This window comes from Xiphophorus couchianus, chromosome 7, assembly GCF_001444195.1.
Source record: "Xiphophorus couchianus chromosome 7, X_couchianus-1.0, whole genome shotgun sequence".
Classification (NCBI taxonomy): Eukaryota; Metazoa; Chordata; class Actinopteri; order Cyprinodontiformes; family Poeciliidae; genus Xiphophorus; species Xiphophorus couchianus.
In genome coordinates, this window is record NC_040234.1 from 29,317,628 (window position 1) to 29,341,775 (window position 24,148).

Consider the following 24,148-nt stretch of genomic DNA (forward strand, 5'->3'; position numbering starts at 1 on the left):
ATATCTTATAAAACAAGACAAAATTGGAGGGGAAAGCGATTTTTAGCTGAAACACAACTACACTTTCTCCAACAATAGTGGAAAATGTCAATGCCCCTATGGAGGATCCCCTCAGAGAATAAATAGATGTCACCATGTCAAAAAGCTGAAAGAGGAAAGTGAGGACAAAGGCTTGACGGAGACTTTCTTTTTAGACTGTGCAGAAGAAGAGGTAAAAAGAAAAACAGGATTGTGAGTTTGTGCATGCATTTGCATACCTATATGCTGTAGGAAATGAGGAGTGGGTGTGCTCTCTTGGAGACAGAGGGGATGGCTTATTAGGAAATCATACCTCTTAGCCAATGGTTTTAAAGAGGGAGGCAGATGTCATTTGCCTGAGCTGCAACACCTCCCAGAGCCAGCACATCCCCTTCAGAGTGTCGGTGCGCTGTGTGAGAGCACTGCTATCACTGCTCTCTCCACTCAGTCTGCGCTCCTCTCTTGTTGTTCACGGGCTCTCTCTTGCCGTCTCTCAGATTTTTCTCGCCTCATCTTTTTTTTTGCTGTCCACCTCCACCCCTCCTGCTCCTCTTTTCTCCTTCTGTGATTCTGCCCCACAGGGAGAGAGATAGGATCTGTTACACACCGCAGCTGTTACACATCAAGAGCACAGGTAAGTCTCTCTTGTGTTATTTGTACACTTCAAATTGGGGGGCTGTAACACTGGAAAACAAACACAAGTAACCTTGATTGCTTGCTTTCCACTGTGCACAAATTGATTTCTCCACATTTGTAGTTTCTCCTCGCTCAGTTTTTTTTTTTTTTTTTTTTTTTTTTTGCAGTGATGAATTTGAAGTGCAGCTCTGACTGTTTTAAAGCAGAGCAGTGGGTGCTAACTTGTTTCATATGTTTGTTGCACTTATATCAGATTTTTATAAGCACTCTCTCATTTCTGCAAAGTTTATGCACTAGCAGCTAGGAAGAATTAGGCTTAAATTGCAAGGTTGTTACTGATACATGCTTTGGAGGCTCTAGTCTTAATTTAAAAAAAAAAGGAGACACTCTAGAATATTGTAATTTAGGAAAGATAAATAGAGGTAAGCAGATGTGCTTTGTTTCTGTGGTCAAGGCTGGTGGCAGAAAGTAAGTGAAGAGTTGCACCATGAGCTTGAGCTCAAGTGTTCACACATCAGAAGGGGACAAGCGGACTCTCTATTGATCCGAAGATGGCATGCTCCCAGAAGTAAGCTGAGGGGAAATCCAGAGAGACTGATGGAAGATATTTATCTAGGCTCTCTCTCTTTCTTGCCTTCTCTCTCTCTCTACATACAGCATATATAACTTTTTTTTTTTTTTTTTAAAGTCTATATTTTTATTGTATTACATAAACTATTTGTAAGATTTTTTCCAAATTTTAATTAAATTATCAGCATTTTGCATATTATTTACAGAAAATAATGGGACTATGAGCATTTTTTTTCCATTTACTGATTCTCCTGTTTGGAGTTACTCCTCTGCTTCTTTACTTGGTGCTCAGAATTTGTTTATATTTCTTTTTTTTTTTTCTTTAAATCCCCTGTGTTCACTTAGTTTGTTTTTATCCTCTGCCATGTTTATATAGCTTTACTCAGTTCATGGTCCCCCCTCAGCTGTAGCAGATTCCCTTAATTGGACTCACCCGTTCATTGTTCCACAGTCCAATCCTCCCAGTGTATAAGATGTCTTTATCATTCACTCCTTGCTGGATTCTTCGGTTGTCATCTCCATGTTTCTGTGCTCTTGGACCCTTGCATGTCTTTTGAATGGCATGGATCTGTATTTCCTTTTGTTAAATTACACTTTTCCTGCTACAAAAGGGTCCTACACAACTCCAATATACAGCCATGTTTTTAAACTTTAAAAAACACAAAAACGTTCATTTTCAGACAACACTATGTAGTTTAAACTTAAACATTCAGAAATCTGTACTTCAATAAGCAACCGTTTTTTCAGTCACAGCTCTCATGGATTGTGGCATATTCTCGTCCAGACTTTGACATTGTTGTTGGGTTCAGGTGAATAACCCTTTAATTTTCACCATTAATGTTTACATCTACAACTATTTTATAGTGCATAGCGTAAATCTAAGGTACCAATGCAGATTATTTGCTAAACTGCTATTACGTATTCATTACTCACTTCAAACTTCAAGCTTTCTATTTCTTCCCTCATTTCTAGAAATTAGCGATGAGTCTCATGACCAAATTATGCATCTCCTTTAACTGTTTAATAAACAAATAGGACAATGTAAATTCACATTTGCAATTCAACAGCAAGCACATTACTGTCACTTGGATCATGTCTCTTGGTGGCTTTGACTATTTTACAGAGACGCTTTGCAAGATGGCTTTTACTACAGTGATTGATGTTTAATTATTGCACAGTTGAAAGGTGGTCCAGGCTGATAAGTAATCTCTGGAGTTCATCTTTAGCTAATATTTTTCTCAAGGACCAATGCCCCACTGGCTGTGGTCTGTGGTGTAAGAATAATCATCACGCTGATGAATTTAAATGAAATCTGAAAATAGCTCTGAGCAAAAGTTGCGTTAGGTCTCATAAGTAATACAGCGGTGTGCTTATATTTCATTCATGACATAGTTTGCTGCACTCTCTTGGGCTGCGGAGAGAAATGAGAGAAATAGCTTTGTGATGTGAAAAGACACTGGTTGTTGAGGTGAGAGAACATCCAGACTCACTGCAGTGGAAACACTAACAGCAAGAGCTGAAACAGCACTTTAATGGTGAGGATCCACACAGAAAACTTTCTCATTTTACCTGACAGGCGACAGTCCATAGAGTCGCGGGATTTATGTCACTCGGTGGGTGTTGCATCCCACTCTGCACGCAGCTCTGAGACTAAGGAACAGTCACTGGACGCCTAGTAACGACACATTCTTTACTTTGAGCTGCAAAATAACATCAGGGAAGATAAGTGTTGCTTTCTTCATGCTTTGTGGCGTATGCACCGTCAGAGACGCTGTGCACAATGTCTCCATATAAGACAAAGCCTGATCTTATCCATAGCAATAAAAGAAGCTGCTTTAGCGACTTGCCTGACAGGCTCTGTCATTAACCCACCACTCAGTCGGAGACCTGCAAAAATATCTGCAATTTGAGGAAATTAGAGCCCGAGAAATGGGAGACCTGGTGCCTTTTCAGTCCACTGAGGCTTCTGTGCTGACAGCTACACTCCGTCTTTTTTCTCTCCCTTTCCCTCCGCCCGGCTGTGAGCTGCCCCAGGTGTGACAGGCAGCCGGAGTAATGGGGGACATTTGACAGATGCATATTTCCAGCCTTGAAAGGTTCGTATAAAGAAGATAGACGGCACGGATTCAGACCGAGGTTGGGACAAACTGTTGGGCTGTAAATCACCTCAATGAGTGTACCACCTTCTCCTTCAATTGATCCGTCACGTGACTCCCGCGATCCCTCCAACTTGCTAATTGCAACCCAACCTGATTATTGATTGAAATATGAGGGCAGCATATTGGATGCCATGTTATGCTCCATTCAGCAGCTGGTAAAGTTCTACCCAGCATGACCTGGGAGTGTGAGTAATCAGTACTTCAAGAAATTAATATTTTTTTAGTGAGAACAATGCCTTTTGTGGAATATGTATGCATCTTACTGTGTGTTAAAGTTATTTTGAAGACTTATTGATGTGATTAATCTTTTAAAAGGTTATCTGGGCACATAACCTCAAGCCAAAGCAAAAGGATTACATTGCAGTTTGTACAGTAGGGTGCAGTATTTCTTGGCAAATAGACTCTGCCAGACTGTTCAGGAAAAGACAGTAGACAAATGAACTTTTCCGTTTATTATAATCTCTTTTGTATGATGTCTGATTCATGCAGATATCATCTAAAATGTCTGCATGAATTTAAAGCTTGTTAAGTATTATGGTGCTCAGATGTTTATCTGTGAATAAAAGGGGTTTTCCTGTTTAGCAGGTGAAATGTTCTCAGCTTAGTTAAATGGAAATAAACCACATGTACCTTATGCTTTTGAGCATGCCGCCCTGTTTTTCTTAGAATAAAAGCATAATGTGACAAGTTAACATCCTTTCACAACTTTTCAAAATTGGAAAACACAAAAACATGGCCAGTCCAGGAAGTTCTGAAAACTGCTGTTCAACTTATTTGACCATATCTACATGTACAACACCAAATAAAATTTAAAGACATGTACTTGTAGCTAATAAGACTGGATGTAGATATGGTTTTCTTCTGATCACACATAGTGAGGAGGATGGTAACCGGTATTTTGGAGCTCTCAAAGAAGTATCTTAAGAATTTCATTTTTGAAGTTACAGATTGCGATCGCTTTGCCAATTAGTACCCACGTTTTGTAGCAAACCATTGCTGTTGGGACTGAGAGCTGGCAAAGTTGATCCCAGACAGTGTTTGACTGCGGTTCTCTGTGTCTGACTTCTCTTCTCTCTTCTGCAGAAGAGTAACTTGTGTTCTTGGTTGATTCCTTGCAGGTTGGGAGCCAAAATAGACCCAACAATTGCCACAACTTCTCTTGAGTATTTTGATAGAAAACCAAGATAAATAAAATGCTCAAATTCCATTTATGATTTGTTTAATGTTAAATTATCTTCTGGAGATTTTTTTTTTTCACTTTTAGATAAATATGGTTTTAATTTGGACAATCAGACCCTCTATAATACAGGAAATTTTGATTTATGACAAAACCAAATTAACATCGTTTGACTTTCTGTAGGTAGATTTTAAGTACTAGTCACATAATTGGTTTTTGGAAACATGTACAAAATGTCCCAAAGGTGGTGATGAACTGACGATACTAACCGTCCTGTAGAGGATGGCTTATTTTCTTGCTGAACAAAGACAGGTACGACAAGACCACAACTACAATATTGAGAAACGCTGAGGGGTAACAATGTGCTGCACCCTTCAATTATTCATTTAAAGTCATGTCTGTTATGAAGTGTTATGATTTTACAAAATAATTCTAACTTGAAATAGAAAGTCAGTTCCTCAACTTTGTTTTCAATTCTATTATTGCAGTGTGTGCAAAAAAGGTAGCTGTTCAGATTTGACAAGCTTAACAAGTGATTTATGAAACTACATAAATTTACAACTAAATTGCTAAAATAGGTAGAATAAAATATGACATGAAAAGTAGTAATAATGTAAAAAGTGCAAAACCATTTAGCACTCTATGATAAACTCATTTTCAGCTTACATAGATTTTATTTTGCCTTTGGCATTCAGCAGCAGTATCACAATATTTGCAGTCTAATTTATGCAGTATCACTGGATCAATCATCAGCAGATTTTCCGATTACAACTTTCCTGGAATCAATCTTTGCATTATTGAAATGAGAAAAGTTTTTGTAGGCATTTCAAAGAACACTCAATCTTTAGATTTTAGTGACAGTTTGTGTGATTTGAAAGCAGTTGCTGCCTGATTCGTCATGAACTGTTGGCAGGTGGTCTTGCCAACAGAAAATAAAGTTTAAAGTTTCTAACCACCTCCTTTGTTTACACAACATCTTATATCTTAAATGAAAGAAAAAAATGACTAAGGGATAAATGCTGATTCTTTGCACGTTTAATAGTAGGAGCTTTCATATTTTTATTCCGACTGAATCCTCTGAAAGTACAAAACAAATAGGAAGCAATTTGTCAATGACATTTCTCTTCCAAAATGATGAGTTGCAAATGATAAGCTACTCAAAGCATTCCATATGGTAAATATGTTTGTCAAAGCATAATAAATGGATAAAAACACATCTTGGCAAGTGAAATGTCAAACAATTTCTCTTATAATTGCCTATGATGTGTTTGTCAGGTTGTCCGATTTCGTATGGCTTCCTAATGTTTGTGCGAACGACAGATTTAGTTGAAACACTTGTTGCATTTTTGTGAAGCTAAATAGTTTTGAAGTTCAAAATAATCCGTTTTTTTAGCTTCTTAATTCTTATTTATAAGCTTCTTTGGTCAAAATTATATGCCAGGCGATGTAATTATTGGGCTCTTTGTCCAATGAGTACAGCTCAGATAAAAAAAAAGTGCTTAGATATAAAAATGGGATGTTATGTTTCTCATTTACGTTTTTATTAAGAGTTTGGATTAATATTCCCCATCTGTTCAATGCATCAAATTTCAAACTCACTTTTAGCTTCTGAACATAAATTCCTAGTTCAAAAGCTAAAACGTTGGTTTCACATCAATACTAAAACAGTTTGTCAACTGTGGAAAGGGAACTGGAATCCTGCTGGATGTGCTCATGGTGCTGGTAGCTAACTTCCTTTTTTGCAGATGATGAAAATTTTTGAAAAAAAATATTAAGTCCCTCAGCAGTTTACCTTTTCATAGCAAACAATCTGGATGGTGTGCTTAATGATCTATGGATACTGGGGGATTGGGGACAATGGAGCTTCTTCTCAATAATATGACATGTATAATATATATTAAAAGGATTATTCCATTGTACATGTACAGTGGAATAGTCCACTGTGTGTGTGTGTGTGTGTGTAAGGCACTATGTACTTCCATAACCCTCTAAATTTATTAAAGTTTGTTAAAGTTAAATAAGAAACATTTTAAGCTCCTTCAATGCTACAAATTTATCCTTTCATCAGTTTAAAAGCCATATATCATCTATGAAATTCATAAGTTATGTCAAAGTAGCAGCAATAAGCCATGCATTTTTCTAGCAAAGATCTGTCCAAAAACAATGATATTTTCAAACTATAAGCTACCAAAGTTGCAGTAATTAACATTCCACATACCAGTCTACTTGTTTCCACAAATGTTATTGGCAACTTATCAGGTGAGTCATCTTTTTGTATCTGTGACTAATACATGACTACCATAATAATATTCCTCTAATCACTGCCTGTTAGATCTCTGTATGAATCCTCATTGCTTTCTGAATTACCGTCACAGGAGATGTAGTTAAGAGGTTTCTGAAAAACACGTCTGACACTCACAAGCATCATCTACATAATCTTTTATTCACATTCTGGAGCTAAACTTAAACTACAACTTATCTCCATCATGTCTAGATGGCTAAATGGAATAAGTTTTTGTCATTTGGTTAGGTGATTAGCTTTTGAACAGGTTTACACTAAAAAGTGACCAGTGAGTATTCTACATGGTTGCATGATGGCGGGACTGATAATACCCAGTCACACAAAAACTGGCATCTTTTAAAACATGTCAATCAATGAGGACATGTATCTTCTTTATGTGCACATTCTTTACATCTTTTAAGATTGCATCTCAAACTACTTGCAAACTGGCATCATCCCAGAATAAGCACTTCATATATTTTCATTTAAAAAGGTTCAACTAACAAATGAAGACTGTTACCTTCAGGAATATAATTTTCCTCCAGTTAGACTTTTCTTTCTTTAAAAATAGCTTTGGAAACAATGAAAGGTTACACCTGGAACTGAACCAAGGAATGTTTTCATGTTTCATTTCCACTGAGGAAAGATCCTCTCATCATATGGGAATCATACTGTGTAAATACACTGCCTAGAAAGACTCTGAATTACATCACTGCTTTAATATTCAGCTCATCCATCCAGCCTCGCATGGTTTAGGATTAGTGAAATGTTCAGTATAATAGTGCTGGAATAAATCTGTTAATTTTATTAGCAACAGCTCTTTTGATTTTCACATCTATTTGCCCTTGCGGTACTAAAATCTGAGTGAACATCAAGTCCCGCCACACAAATTTTAATGACCGTGGAGCTTAGCACACTAATAATAGTCATCAATGAAAATGTGGTTTTGTTTCAGGCTGAAATCTACTTTAAGAGTCAGCTCACCAAGTGATTAACCATGATAGAAGCGACCTGGGATTGCTTGATCTCATTACCTCTACTTGACACAGGGCAGTAAAACATCCAGCTGACAGCTGAAGAAGGTCAATATTCTCTATAGAGAGCTTCAGTCATGCCCTTTTTGAAGGATTTTTGCTATCCTGTTAATTTATCCACGTTTCAAACAGTTTTGAATATTTTTCTATGCCTGCTAGTAGACTGGCAGGGTAATAATAAAGATTTGTGACAAAATATGTTTATATGATGTGAAAATTCTGCACAATGTTATGTAACATTTGGTAAAAGCTGGAGTATTAGACTCAAAATTGTGTTCTTATCCCATTACTGTGAGGAGTCGCCAAGATTTTTTTGGCTGTCTAAAGGAAAGAGGAAGACTCCTCCCATTAAAGCGACTGGCTAGAAGTATTTATGTTGTCAGAAAAATTTCTTTTTTCAGTTTACCTTTTTAAGGATCTGAATGAAATAAAATATTAGCAATTGACCAGACATGTAGTGTATAATACTGCTCTGAACAAAACATTATTTAAAATGTTTAAATAAGATTTATGGATTTGTGGATCATCTATTCAATTAGCCGCCCCTTCCCCACCCAAAAAAACTCTTCTTGGACTAAGACTAGCTCAAATTGAGACAATTATGAAAAATTCTGCAAAATATTGTTGAAATTGCCTTTTGTCTTGCTCCTGTGGACTCAACACTTATACGTTTTGTGTTTTTATTATATTTTATTACACTTGTTTGCCAAAATATTAATTATTAAATTCTACATTATTAAAATTTGTGATTATCACAAATTAATGTTATTTTAGCAGCAGCAGTACTCATTCTTGTCCTTTGTTCTGTTTCAAATGAAAGCAGAAATACGATTAATTTAATTAAGAAACAACAAAAGACAGTCCAAAGACCAGCTGAAGTAGTTTCAGCTTCGTCCCGTGCAGCTTCCGCTGAGCTGAATCCACTTAGAGAAATTTTCCTCTTTTAGCGTGGCATTATCATCGACATGGTTTGTGGCCATGATTTCACGCTCCTATATCCCGCTTTACGTGGGTCTAATGGAGAACAGGATGGAAGCAGTTATTTGGGGAGGAGAATCATAATGCTGAGCTGGGCTATTGCCGCTCCATATCGCAACTCAGAACACAAAACACTTATTCTTTTTCTAAAGTCTATTAAATTTGCCGACCCCAACACCCCACCAGTTTTCAATTACATTAGCCCCTACCCCACACCCCACTTGGAATACAAATGCAGGAGCTTGAGCAAGGCTTATCTTGAGGGTCTCTGTCAAGTATCCAGCTTATTTGTCCATTGCGCTTTCCAACTCGCCACACAGGTTGTTCTTTGAGTGCTATCCAGCTGTCAGGCAGCTGAAGGAGGCTGTCAAGGAACCTGGTCAACCTCTTGATTGCCCACTGGCCTTTTAGCTCAAATCCCCTGCCTCCATCACCCCTATTATCTTTGGATCACTGGCTGTATTCTCCAAATCATCCTTGCACATAATGGAATTAGTGCAGCAATACAATTCCCTCCTAATGGCCAAACGTGTGTGTTTTTGTCCACCTGCCGTACAGACCTTCTGTCTCAGTTGGCATTTCTTTGGTATTCTCCTGGTGTGTTTGAAGTGTCAGCAGTAATTACGTCTAATGAGAGAAAGGAAAGGAGTTGTTCACCTGAAGCGAACAACATTATCTATAGCGAAAATGTGTTACTGCCATCATGCTGATGAAAACGTACAGCTGCAGTCAATAAAATCTGATGCACTGCCACTTTGATTGTTCAGGGTTGGCAGCAGTGTTGAAATTCAAGCTCTTGTTTGTGTCTATTGGATTTAGAAACAGAAAACATCACACATAAAGGGATGTCACAAGTATTGACCGGCAGGTGAAAAGGTATGTGACTCAGGACTTAGTGATGTGTACTTGGGGGGTGAGAGGTCAGAGTGATATCCGTGGAGGTGCTTTATGGTGGTTTTCTACGAAAAGCAGCCGTCTTCCAGGAAAGACATCCGAACTAGATTAGCAAATGTCAAAAATAAATCTTAATGGATTCATAGAATATGCCGTTAATACTTTAGCATTATGTGTAATGGCTTTCACATTATGTGGTGAGCCAGAAGGGTTTAGATAAGTGTTTGCCACACAGTTAAGCTTTCTGTTGCCTTTTCTGCAGACCACCAACTATGAAATCAATGGAAGGCCCAATTCAATCATGCGAGAGGCGTAAATATGTGGAACAATAGGCAGTACAATCTATTAGTGGTTAGCACAGTTGGCTTACAGCAGTAAGGTCCTGAGTTCAAACTGGGCACAGTTTGACCAGCATTTGACAAGCAGCTATTTAGGGTGCATCTAGCATCGAGTCTTCTGAAACCCTGAACATATGAAAAATAAATAAATGAGTTCACAATCTACTATCAGAAACCAGGAACAGTTTAGAAACTGTACTGTACTGGTCAAGGGGAAAAAAACTATAGAGGAATTGGTCCAAACTACATATATACGTGCTTTGTAAGAGGTTCAATACACTGATGTTGCAATGGAGCCCATATTCACCAAAATCATTTAAATGGGAGAAAACATTGGTTCAGGACATTGCAAATTGAGGACGAACCAGCTGATTGGTCAAAATGTGTGTGGGTGTTTTTATTTTAGCCCATAAATAAAGCGTCTCAACACTGATGTTCAGCTGCCCTGATGGCCAATTTGGCAGTGAAACGTCAGACTGGGTTAGTCTAAAATTTTGTACACTGAGGACATATGAGCGGCCCCTCCCAATTTGAAAAATTAAAGAAAGAAAGAGGATAAGGTTAAATTAGCCAACGTGCCAAAAGGAAAAGAGACGAGTGGGGCTGAAAAACATGGGGGTAGGGGAGTGAAACCAACACTATACCAAGCAGCATGACTGCATCATTTTACCTACAAGGCTCTAACATCCCATTCCAGACTTGGCACACAGATAGTGTGACTGTATTTTTGGATGTGTTCAGGGTACAGACGACATATAAGGAAACCTATCAGCAATGCTACACCATGGGTGCATAAATAATTAACGTGCTTGATAAATTAAAATAAATCCTTAGGTCGATGCTGAGGGTCAGGAGAAGGAGAGTGGTGAAGAAACCACAAAAAAAAGTACAGATGCAGAAATCAGATTAGGTTGGCATTACATCTTTCCCTAATATCATATTAACCTCTTAAGATCAAAGGGTTGTAGTTCAAACCTCGGCTTTATGAAATCTGAAAACAATCTAAAAAATTAATTTCCTTTCATGAAGAAATAGGTCAGTATCATTGGGGGTTGTTTTTTGTTCCTTAAAATGTGCTTTGATTCTTACAAGCTGCTTATTGAATCTTGTTGAGCTAACCTTTGTTGACCAATTTTTATTTTATAATTGTAAACAGGAGGCTAAGGCCATGTAGAAATATATATATATATTTAAGCTTGAAATCATGATATAATGTTATTTCGTCATCAAAAACATACCCAGACTGGTGCTTCGATTCTTTCATGCACGTTTTAGGACAAGGGAAATTACCATCCCATTACCAAACATTGTGTTGGTGCATCTTTTTATAAACAGACTGAAGAGATGATGTGATGGAGGAACCGTCACAGAGCTGGGACTTAATTAGAGAGTCCGTGTCAGCATGCGAGCACGCCCGCACACACAGACACACAAATACATACACAATCGCTAACTTACTTTTTGTTGCAGCTTAAACTGATGCGGTTCATCGTGGGTGCACACGCGGTGTTCCTGCTTCAGTTAACATTCAGCCTAACCTGTTATTTTCAGCATCAAACATTTTCCCGGTTCTGTTTTCAAGTAGGGTTGTTTCCGGATTGTGGTGTGCCGGGAGGAAGTCACATGATGTCATCAGATTCTTACCTTAACCTCAACATTTCCAAATACTGTTTGTTTTATGACAAAGTGGGGAAAAAAGAAATAAAGAATATAACAGAGTAATACCACCTTTCATCTTTCATGCAATCTGATGATCTCTTGTTCTCTCTTTTAAAGTAGTATCATTTGAATACCTTCTTCCACATTTCCTATTTCCTCTGCTTTATTTTCTAATACCTTTGTGAACATAGCTAATGGTATTCGTTCCTCCCATAGCAACAACTTTTCAACCAAAATGTGTGAGTATTTAGTGTTCCTTAGTAAAGGCTAGTAAAGATGAAAATTGTCTGACTGTGGTCACCATCTCCTGTGAAGATCACATTAAGGTATGCTATCTTTCAGGGAGCACTACAATCTATTTACCATTTTCTAGAGTTCTTTCCCTCCAGCCAAGTCTGAGAAGTCAGACATTTCAGTCTCGCAAAGCATGACATTTTGACATGGAAGATGTGCAGGAATGTTGAATTTTTCACCGAAAGGAGCATGTTGATGGCATTAAGCAAGAGGGTTAATGTTTTATTTTTTTAAAAGCTACTGTGGAAGTAAGGTTTCTGTTCCAATTAATCATTCACAGTTAAATACAATCCACATATTCTCATATGCAACTAAGTGTATGCACAACCTCACACTTACGTATACTGAATTTAATTAACAACCCTTACATTTTCTGACTATGAAAACACCTTTTGTATGTAGCACAAGGTGATAATCAGAAAATGGTTTTGAAAAAATATAAAGGTACTGTTATAACTTCATAACAGTAAAGTTATAAAGGCTCTTATATAAGTAAAATATGGCAATTTGTTCTGTCCCCTGTTCTATTAATATTTTGTTGCACTTTGTCTCCATTAACCTTGTCTGTGTCTTTATACATGAATTGTACATTAGTTTATATCTAACTGGGCTTAAAAACAGCAACTCCCAACTCCAAGCTGCTCAACTTTGATCCTCCAGGATGGAAAAAGACTCCTGTATACATGTAGAAACGTCTTCAGAAAAAACTGAGCAAAAGTCTGGTTGCCTTCCATTTAAACCTGTTATAACCTTATATGAATATGAAAGCATGTCATAATTTTTTCTAACAATCCTTCATTTTAAGAAGTGCAGGATAGAAGTTTACAAATTAATTAAAACCCTGAAAATATTAATTCACTTAATGATTAATTTTAACTATTGTGAAAGGGTCACACAACATGTAACTTCAATAATTTTTAAAAACAGCAGTTGGAATACACCACTACCATTGGCAGTGAAAGAGACCCTCAAGAGGAGCACCAAATGTTTGGCATTTTGTTCAGTGTTCTCTAATTTAAGCCTTCCAAAACCACTTTTAAATTATTCTGCCTGAAAACCCAGTCTTTTGTACGTTTCAGTCATCCAATGGCCACTGTCACATCTGAAACTGGTCACGAACTTTAAGAAAAACTCAGCAACCGCCCAGATTCGAGCAGATCATAAACTGAATATGCTAAAACTTCAGGAACACTGTCCACAGCACTGATCATAAACGTAGGTTGAGAGGGAGTAAACTACCAAAGAAAAACTGCTGAAAATGTCTTTGGGAGGTATGTTTTATGGTCATATGGCACAGTTAATGAGCTACCACCATCCAACTGTAGATAGGAAGGCAACATGGCAGAATGACGTGGAGAGCTACAGAGAAACAAAAGAAAAACACAAATCAAGTGGTGAGGAAATGTATAGAACAGGTTTTAGGGAGAAAACCTGGAACAAACAGAAAGATGTGACAAAGGAAAGACTAAGAGGGAGTAATATACAGTGGAGTAGTGATTACTGGCATGTGACTAACACACACACACACACGTGTGAGTGAGAGAGAGTATTGAGGGCAGCAATATCTTTCAAATGCTTTGAAGTCTTGTAAAATCCTCATTTTCTGGTTTAGCAATTTTGATATTTAAACAATATAAAATCCTCTTTAATCTGCTGGCGAAACTGATGAGAAACTACAGATTTCTTCAAAAAGCAAGAACAGTGAAGACTGAGGATTTTATAGTTCTTAAGCAAAGTCTTCGCCACCTGACTGACAAACAAAATTAAAACACGCAGAATGTGGTGGTCGAGTTCATTGTTTAGTGTGCTGTGAAATACTGAGACTCTCATAAAATGCAAATAAATCGGTTATTGTGACATTCTGTCAAAGTAGAAATCAGGTCTTGCTTTGAAGACACTGAAATAATGCCTCCTGAGAAGCCTCGTATAGAGAGTTAACTCAGAATCAGATTAACATCCTCTCATCCTTTGAAGAGCATGATGCTTTTATTTACTACCACTTTCTGTTTATTGCTGCTTTGGCCCTGTAAGGATGTGCGGATGAGCTGCCGTAAGGATCAATGTTTATTGATCATTTTTCAGCCTCATGTCTTGACACCCAGAACACAAGAATCAGTCTTTTTTGTGATGGCCTTTTGCTCTCCACAGTGGGTGATAGTTTTAAAAGGCTGCCTGCTCATGTGACTCACGTTTTACAGGAGTAGAGCCTGCGATGCTTCGTTATTACACTACTATCGAACCAGCAACAGCAGCTCCTGAGATGGATTTTCTCTACCCTCATCTTCAGAGCCACTGTATACAATTTTCCTTCTCTTCTGCATTTAATTAGGACAGGCTGTGTTTCTCTAAACAAACAATGAGATAATGAGTGGCGCTGGCGGGTTCTGTTATGATGGCTGCCTCCTGGCCAAGCACCAGAGCCTTGAAGTAGGAATCACTCCTTAAGTAAAATGTAATACAGCTAAGAGTGCCAGGTCCTGTATCAGCAAATTGGTTATGGATATTAACTTATAGATGTGTAGGTACTTTGTGTTGCCTGGTCCTTCAACTGTTAAATACTTCCCCAAGACTCTCTACATTAAATAAATGTTGCCAAAAAAATAAAATATTAGGTCTGGCAATGCACCACTCCCATGTTAATGAATTTTACCAATTATTTTCTACTTTTGATTCAAGAAATGGCTGAAAGTTTTTTTTGTTACCTGTTGGACATTTTTCTTTTTAATTTCATCACAGATAAAACACAAAAAAACACATGCAGTAATTTTGACTTATTTTATATTTATTTCTGCTTGAGACACCATCGGGCAGCAGTTTTTAGAGAAGAATTATGTTCTATTGTATGTCAGTCAGTGAATGAATCTTTAAAAAAAAAAAAAACAGCCCATGTCAAAGAATTATTTAACTTCATATGAAGCCAAATCCTAATTTATTGTGTCAGCAATCTGCAGACTGTCACAGCCAACCTCTGTAACTCATATGGAGATGTGAGGATTAGACTCTCTCTCAGATATGGAGCCCTGTGGTTTCTTCCTCAAATAGCTGTGTACTCCCTGGAGCAAGTCTTTTCAAAGGTTCATAAATCCTTTATTTTTTCAATCCAATATTTAGATAACTCTGACAGACATTTGAAAACTAAACTGTTCTGGTCTCCCGGAAATTCAGTGCATATAATTCTGTCTGTAGCACACAGAAGAAAACCTTTTCAAACAGGGATCAGTGCTGCCCCTTTAGATAGAGCGCCTTGCAAAAAGGAACTTTCTACCTTTTAATGTCACAGTGTATTTTATTTGGATTTTTGTGGCATAAAAAAAAACAAAGCAATTCACGTTTATGGTCTAAAAGGAAGGGGATACACAGTTTTCAAAGACTGAAAAATGAAATCTAAAGTGTGCTGGGTATTTGTTTACAGCCTCCCTGAGTCAATGCCCATTTATGGTACTATCGCAGCTGCAAGTTTTTTGGGGTATGTTTCTACCAGCTCTGCACATATAAAGACTGACATTTTTCCCCTTTTTCTTTGCAAAACTAGTCTAACTCAGTCAGGTTGGAGTCAAGTGAAGTGATTTTGTCGTCTCCAATGTGAAGTTACCTATTACACAAAGAAATCCCTGTTCTTTGAGTAAGATTGGAGATCATCTGTGATAATAAATGTATAAGTCTCTCCACAAATCCTGAACTGGTTAGATCTGGGCTTTTTTTAACAGATCAATCTGACCCACAGAGTCACAACTCCAGTGTAAGTGGAGCTGCACTCCATGGGTTCAGTGTGTACCCATTAAATTAATGGCTGAAAGACCAACTCAGAATGATTTTATGTTCTTCATAGGGCCAGGCAATAAACCATTAATTTGACGCAGTCGTGTTTAGCCGTTTGAGCATTTTAACCATGAAGACACCTTATCCTCAAGACTGGGGAAGGACAACCCTGACTGAAAAATTTATTTTATAGCTCAGGCTGTATATTAAGGCTCAGAGCCTTGCTGACTGATCAGCTTTCCAGTCTGATGAAAAACTGGTCCCTATAAGTTTTTTTTTGGAAAGCTACAAATTTGGCCTTTGTGGATTGCTCAAAGAAAGTTTTCCTGTACTCCAGACTTTCCCTCCTGAGCTGTGTGTCTTTGCATCCCAAGAGTTATAATTTGCCTTCTTTCTGCTTATCTGAATAATGCTTGGCTTTCCTGGCACATCAGTCTAAAGCAGTCTTTCTCACCACCAGTGGTCCAGGGTCCACAGTTTGAGAAAGACGGCTCTAGATGGATATTCATGTCTTGGTAGATTTGTGTGCATTGATCAGGGCTCTGTGAAATGTTCCAAACTAGGATTATTATTTTACAATCAAACTTTTAACGATTCTACCACTTTATCACCGACTCTTTTGTAGTGTTCCTTGTTGTTCTTTATTCTGGATGTCCATTAAAGTTTGCTAACAGAAGTCTGAAGCATTCACAGAACAGCCTTATTATTACTGAAATCATAATAAACACATATGGACTCTACTTACTAATTAAGTGAACAAAAATATAATCACACAATCATGATTAATATTACTTTTCTTATCTCATGCAACAACAATAGGAGATGCTGAATTTAATATGTATATATATATATATATATATATATATATATATATATATATATATATACAGTATATATAGTCTTGTTACATGCCATCTCTCGAAATGTTGTCTTCAAACCTATTTGGTTTGTCATTTGGTTTACACAGTATTTTGTCTTATCGGTCGATTATGCTTAGATTGATTATGATTATTTTTAATGCAACAAATCTAGCAAGTGTAGAGATAATACTAGTGGCATCAATCAGGAAGCTGCTTACGCTCTGCAAACAGAGAAAGGAGGACTTCTCACCTGTCGATTTCCTGATGTGTTCATGAGTACAAACCATGTGCTCAAATTTCATAGCTGATAGTCTTCCATACTGCCTGATAATTTGTCAGAAGTGGTCGATATTTTGCCTTTACTCCAGTCATTTTATCACTAATTAATCATTTTTGGGTGATAAATAAGCCCTTTACTGTTATGAGGTTGGTCTTTATGTTTCAGCAGCGCTCATCTTGTCCAGCTCTACCACAGAGTCACTCAACCTGTGAAGTTGTGAGATGTCAAAGACCTAGTGGTGAATTGTTTGTTTTATTCTCCACGCTGCAACCAACATTAATCTGAACCTAACCATCTTTACAAATGGTTGCTGCTGATTTCATCACCTGCTGAAGCAGCAGGTTGGAATTTAGCCAAATGATTACCAGGTGTATGACAGCAACCATCTCCAGTACAGAAGCACCAGGGATTCCAGCTGCTGGAAGGGTGACCCTTTTCTTTGATGTGAACGTGGTTGTTCTGTTAGAGAAGAAATTTCTATTTCAAGTGAGTATATGGAGTTACTCTTTCAGCACTGAAGTACTCTTAGTGGACTAAAGATGTCATGGTTGTGTCAGCCTACTGCTCCCTCAAGTCACAATCGCCTCCACTGCTGCAATCACTGTGATTTCACTCATCTCTGATCAAAAAAGCTCTGTCATCAAAAAAGAGGAGTAAAAGTGGCCAGATGACTTCAACACTGGAGTTAAAGTCAACTTGCTACTTTTAAAATGTTGTAGTGCCTTGTTTTGCCAGTAGGTGAGATCAGAATTTCAAAAGACAATCCAGAGCGTAGCCAAAGCAATGCTGAGTCAAATATTGAAATTCAGACAAATATTCTTAACTAACTATAGTTTTGCTTTGGAGACTGTCCATAATCTTTCTCTCAATCCAAAACCTCTACAATACTTTCGACTTCCATTTGAAGTTTGATAGAAAGAAGCAAGACACAGTAAGTAAAACCATAATACTGCTCCACTGTTATTTCCAGCTCAAAATCAGATGAACTGCATGGGTAAGCATCCCTCTACAAAATTGTTTTTAACAATATTTGGCTGTTGTGCAACAGTGATAGCATTGTTACAAAGAACACAAGATAGTTGTTGTTGTTGCTGTTGTTAATTTTATTGCCGAGTGCTTTTACACGGTTAAACTGTAAATAAAGTAAGAAAAAACAAAACATCAATACTTAGTATTGCAGAATTCAATCAACACAAACTTAAACATAGATTTATTAGCTAGGTTTGACTAGCCAGTTATAAGGCAGTTTACTCTTAGAACACTTCGTCATATAATAAACATCGGCATTCAACTAAAAGTGCAGCAAACACAGCTAGCATTGGGCTAATTAGCGCTAGCAAGTTCAGCAAGCTCAAGCTTAGAACAGATAACAAAAAACTCATCTCCCCACAGTTTACAGCATTAATAACTCACCACGTCGGGCAACACTCGTGAACGCCAGTAGAATATGATTTTATTGTAGCTTCAGCTTGTTAGCTTCAGCTAACGGCAGTCTCGGTGCATTACTGGCCTGCCGTAAGTTTCTTCTCTTGTTTCACCTCCCCTCCACTACCAATGCAAAACAACTACAGAGCCCCCTAGCGGAATGGGAGGAGTGAATCCAACAAGCATCAATGTTTGTCTTATGTAACTGTTAGTAATTGTTATTACTATTTTATTATTCATAAAATTATTAATACAGTTGAAGTTTCTTTTAGTAAAGAAAAAAAAGTTGGGACACCACCAGGGACTCCAGAATCAGTAGCCAATAGATGAGTCAGACAGGATCAGTCGCTCATGAAGGAATGGATTCAACCCTGTTGACAGTAAACACTGCACTACACACACACCAGAACAAGCACAAACAACTTCTGTTTGAAAGGATGATAATTCAGTGACAAAAATAGATCAACCTTACAGCCATAATATTAAGAAAATAACCCCTTTATCAGAACTAGTAAAGAAAATAGCAGGACCAGTTTGAAGTCTTAGTGCAATAATTCAAACTCTGCTCTTGGATGCATTCATTTCAACATATGGCAAAAGTAACAGCAACAATGGGAAAAAATAGAAAAGAATAATCACACAATATTAAATCATCAACTCTTCAGAAAGCAGTTGGTATAGCCAGTCAAAAAAAACCTCAACATGTGAGGTGATCAGTCTCAGCGTTAAAATAGGACACATTGCTCAAACAACTAGATGAGCTCTCTGGATGAGCTGTTGGTGCAGTGATTGGATTACCATCCAAGAAGAACCTTGAGTTGAATGGACAGAAGCAGTTTCCAGGAAAACTTCTGCAATGCACTGGCCACAGTGGATGTTTCCCCACAGGTCATAGTTCAACCATAAAAAAGAACATGGAGTGGAGGTTTTAAGGTTTCTCCATCCTGCAGGCTAGGAAAGAACAGTTGATGTGGGCATGCAGGAGTTTCTCTGTTCAGACCATTTACCTCTGCAATGTGGTCATATTTGTAAAGTGTGTGATGTCAGCAAGATGGCCTCCAGCACTCTGGGTGCTGGTAGATGCAGTTTGATTGGTCTGCTTTGGAATATGGGGTCCAACATGGTGATCCCTTCCACACCAATGAATCTTGGTGTGTTTGCATGTGAATGGGAGGTACAAATGCTGCTGACATTTTTTATTTAGCAAAACATTGGTTTAAGTGTTTTTGCAAAAACTCTGTTGAATTTAACTTAACCATACATCCCAGTTTAACCACAATAAGTTCAACTGCATTATGCAGTTGCATATGCATTAAAAGTTTCTAGTCAACAAGGCAGTTTTGTTTCAAATCTTAAACATTATTTGTATAGGTAATCTCTGGGTTTTAGTAAGGGTTGAATTCCAAGAGGTAACGTGAAGATAATTATGCATGAAGTGTTCTGCGACTTCACTGTTTTTATTTGCTTACTGGTTTGTGTGCCTGTCTGGATGCTCATTACACATCTGCTGTCATTTAAAAAAAATCCATAACCATTCATGCAAACTGTTGACACCAAAATAAAGCTTTGCTAGAAGTACTTTACATTTGCTATAATCTCAATTACATCTTTCTCATAAACAAAAACAATGGAGCAATATACTATCATAGCCTTTAAGCAAAACAAGGAGTAGGTCAAATGAAGGCCCTCTCGGTTCTTTGCCACCCAGTGTGGACTCAAGGAAAAATGTTTTTACACATTAACAAAAACGTATACACATTTATTTGTGAAGTAGTATGGTTATTTTATCGTTTTTGATAGCATAAATGCTAAATCCTGCACAGAAACAATCTTTTGAGGAGAAAATACCTCTATTTTAGAAATGATTATGAAGCCCATAATGTTGCATTCTGTCTCCTGTCTCCTCTTGCTGAAAAAATTGTGTTTGTTTTAGTAACCCAAACCTCTGATTGCATTTACAGAAGTCAGGCTCTTTTTGGTCTTTTAACAGATCTTTAATAATCTTTTAGACATTCAAAGAATCTAGTTGATAATAAAACTCTTACATGACATCCCAGCCAAAACTATTGTGTGACATTCCGCAAGGAAAAATGGATTTTATGTTACCATAAAGGGAATAAAAGTGAGAGTTGTGTTGCAAGCAATTTGCCTTGCAGGAATGATGAAAATATTTTTGATTTATAATGTTTCAAACCATAAGGAAAGAGACAGAGAATTGAGAGACATTACTTGGTTTGATGCTACTTTGATTACTGGTGCTCTTTATTTTTCCACCAGCTCAGTATTTCCTCAGGAACCTCTTTAACTGTAAGCTCGCTTTCTAAATTGAAGGTGAGCGGTAACTAGACGATGACAGATTGAAGCTGTCACCTTCCAAAATATTTGATTGGATTTCGCCACTGTGAGGTCTCTGCTTCTGAGCCTTCCCGGCATTCTCCACAGAGACAAAATGTTCAATAAAGTCCCACTTTCGGCCTTTTCTTTCTCCTCCCTCTCTTATCTGGGAAGTGTGACCAGATAAGTGCCTCATCCAGCAGAGAGGATAGAGCACTCACACTGCGAGTCCATTTGTCATACTGTGTCTTTTTACCCAGGAGTTGATAGAGCAACAATTAGACTGAAGTGTGGGAGGTTAAATAATCTTTTAATTGTTATCAATAGCTAATACAGTCCTGAGGGCTTTCTATCAGTGCCTCAATGTCCACTTGTGCCTCAAACATTTCAATAATCTAGTAGATTTTCTCTTTTTTTGTGGATGCATTAATTCAGTTGAACAATTTCTGTATTATCAGCGTACTTCTGAATAGATTTTTCTTTGAAGCTGAAAGAAAGATTTAATATTTCATACATCTTAACTGAAATATTAAAACAGAATGCTAAAGAGGATCCTTCAGTGGGACAGCAAGGCAATTCTCTTCACTGAAATGAATTGGGAATATTGAGGCTCAATTGGTGTGTTTTTTGCAGTGTGCAGTGGCTGGATCTGTATATTTAGACTGGGTCACTGAGTGTGATGTTATCTTTTCAGATCAGTTCACAAATAACATCAAAGAGTATAGACATTATTAAGCACTCTTTGATTCTCATGTCTCATTTCTTCTTCTAAAAGCTGCTCAAAGACATCACTCATAAAGAGGTAAACAGCTAATCTAGGCACACAGAGCAGAACTATTCTCTGAGAGGCTCATATTTAATGAATGTCAGCACTGCTCACTATAATTTGCATGTTTATATGGAAATGTAATTTCTGTCACACCAAACTGCAACCTCTTGATCTTTTGCAACTTTTTTGTGAAACTGTGAAAGAACCCATAACCTTTGGTAGCTTTTTTCTAGTCCTAACAGTAGTTCAGAGTAAGAAATTAATTCTTCTAAGGAAGGCCCTTCTTACATTAGAATAAAACAGCACCACAAGGACAAATATTAGCCAGAACATGTATGATGTCTCCAAAAGTGTGGCCTCTTCCGGATGCATCAAGTAGTCAGTGAACCAAAAATGAAGAGCCCACTGCACTGAACCCCACTGAAAACCTCTTGATTATTGCACCAAATATTGATTTCTGAACTCTCCCTGAGTTAAAATATCAGTATTGTTGTTTCTAAATCAATATAAACTTGTATTCTTTGCGGTCTGAAATCACTGCATCTTTTTGTTATTTTGACCATTTCTCATTTTCTGCAAATAAATACTAAATTTTTCCTTGTAATTTCCAAGACAGGTTGTCAATGGTTCATAGAATAAAAGAGCAATGTTCATTTTACTCAACATACCTAAAAAAAAAGTTAAATCAGAGAAACTGATAATTTAAAGTGGTCTCTTAATTTTTTCCAGAGCTGTATAAGTGTGCAGATGTAGGATAGTTTGCAAAGACTACACTTGTAGTTCTGAGTACTACAAATGTATTTTTGCCTTATTGCTCCTCACACTGAATCGGGACAAAAAGAAACAGGTATTGTGAGTCCCACTAAAGAGCTGATTTATTCAGGGCAGAGCTTAAAATCTTTTTAGTAATAAAACTCCAATAGAACATTTCACAAGAAAGATTTTTTTTTTCATCTTTGAATTCTGATTCTTGTCTTTTACAATATGTTACAATCTGCAATTCTTACACAGTTTTGCTTGTAGCTTAATTTGATTTTACTCAAAAGTTATAAAAAATTATAGAAAGTAAATTATCTACCAAAACTTGACAGCATTTCATTTTAATTAGCAACTTTTATTACATTCTAATGAAGAATGCAACATTGCAAATGGCAGCATAAATCATTTTTATTGCTGCTGATTTACAGTGCCTGTATTTTAGACCTGTGTGTGCTGTATTGATAGCCGTGTTACTTGTCAAGATTTCAATTACTACCTAATTCACAACAGGCACTGCCCTCCTCTACTCCGTCTCACATGTCTGAGCCACATTGTTTTTATGAGGTATGCATTATTCAGTGCAGCAGTGACTGTCTGCTGTGTGTTGATCCAAGACTCCATTTCCTGTTTCAGATGTGATTATTTAAATTTGACAGTTGTTAAGAAGTCGTCTTGACGATCTGCCACTGAAGGTCCTGAATACATTACAGTTCCTGAAGAGACAGAGATGTATCTTTCCTGTGTGGCACAATGACGAGACGGAGACAAGCTGCATGCTGTTAGCGTCCTACAAACCCTGTTTTCTCTGAGCTTTCATTTACAGGCTAAATCATCCACCTTTTCTGGAATTAATTTGTTGCTTGAAATTCATTTTAAAATTTGTTGCTTATTCAAGATTTGTAATTGGACACTTTTTTTTTTTGTTTGCTTGGAAGCTGTGCGGACTGGGATGTTCTGCATCAATGTGTGTGAAAGTGTGAATATGATAGACTAGTTTTAAGTTGGCAGCACATTGCCTGCAGTAGACAGCAGTACGAGCAATCACATGCTGGAGAATCAGGGAGGCATTTTCATGGGGAAATACACAAATGATGCACATTTTAGAAATATATAGGATCGTTTTAAAGAGTGACACACATTGACAGTACATTTCAAAACGTGCCACAAGTTTTTTGGCAAAGAGCAACAAAACAGAATTACTTATGTTAACGTTTAGCACAAAGCATTTAAATATGAATCTAAAAACGATGTGGCAAGGGCACAAACATAAAACAGTCTTCCTTATTATGTTTTCTAAATAACAATTTAAAGAACATCAAGATGAGCTCCAAAAATTTCTGCTTTGAAACGCAAATTGTGAAAAAGAACGTAATTGTAATCGGGAAAAGAGCAGATAGGAAAAACAAAGAAGAAAGTTTCTTCTTTTAATCTGCCATCTGAACAAATTCTGCAAAGTTTGCATTCGAAGGAAATTGTTTGTTTACAACCTAAGCGCTACTGTGCTTTAGAATGCAACATTATATCTTTACTAACAGTAAAACTAACTGTCAAGACTGGGGAGTTATTTCCAGCACTAATGGGATCTGGACACTTTTATCTGGAGCTTTAATCAGTTGATTAACTAATGCATTGTTCTTGGTTGCCATGTAGGGAGTTGTTGCAGTCACCCCAGGTTGAAGAGGTCAAGCCAAGGTGAGATTAAATCAGGCCAGTAGCGCTGTGCCAGGCTGGAGGAGGCTGGTGTAATTACACTCTCCAAGCATCCTGGTGAAGCTACAGATAAGGTGTGGCATTGTTAGGCGCTTCGGGAAACCTTGTCTGTACAATCGTACTGTTTCACATTTTTCATGTTAATTACGTTGTCAAGATTTGGTGTAGCTTTGCATCAATGAGCATGAGGTTTCAAGGTGACTTTTTGGACTAC

At 37.4% G+C, this 24,148-nt stretch overlaps 1 protein-coding gene across 2 annotated transcripts in view; it reads left to right on the forward strand.

Moving 5' to 3' along the window:
- Positions 1 to 413: 413 nt before the first annotated feature.
- thsd7ba (thrombospondin, type I, domain containing 7Ba) overlaps positions 414 to 24,148 on the forward strand; it is a 204,651-nt gene continuing 180,916 nt past the window's right edge. For both annotated transcript variants that reach the window (XM_028024089.1, XM_028024091.1), the window contains exon 1: positions 414 to 652. The gene's annotated coding sequence lies outside the window, so the exon portion shown is untranslated. The remainder of the gene's footprint in view (positions 653 to 24,148) is intronic.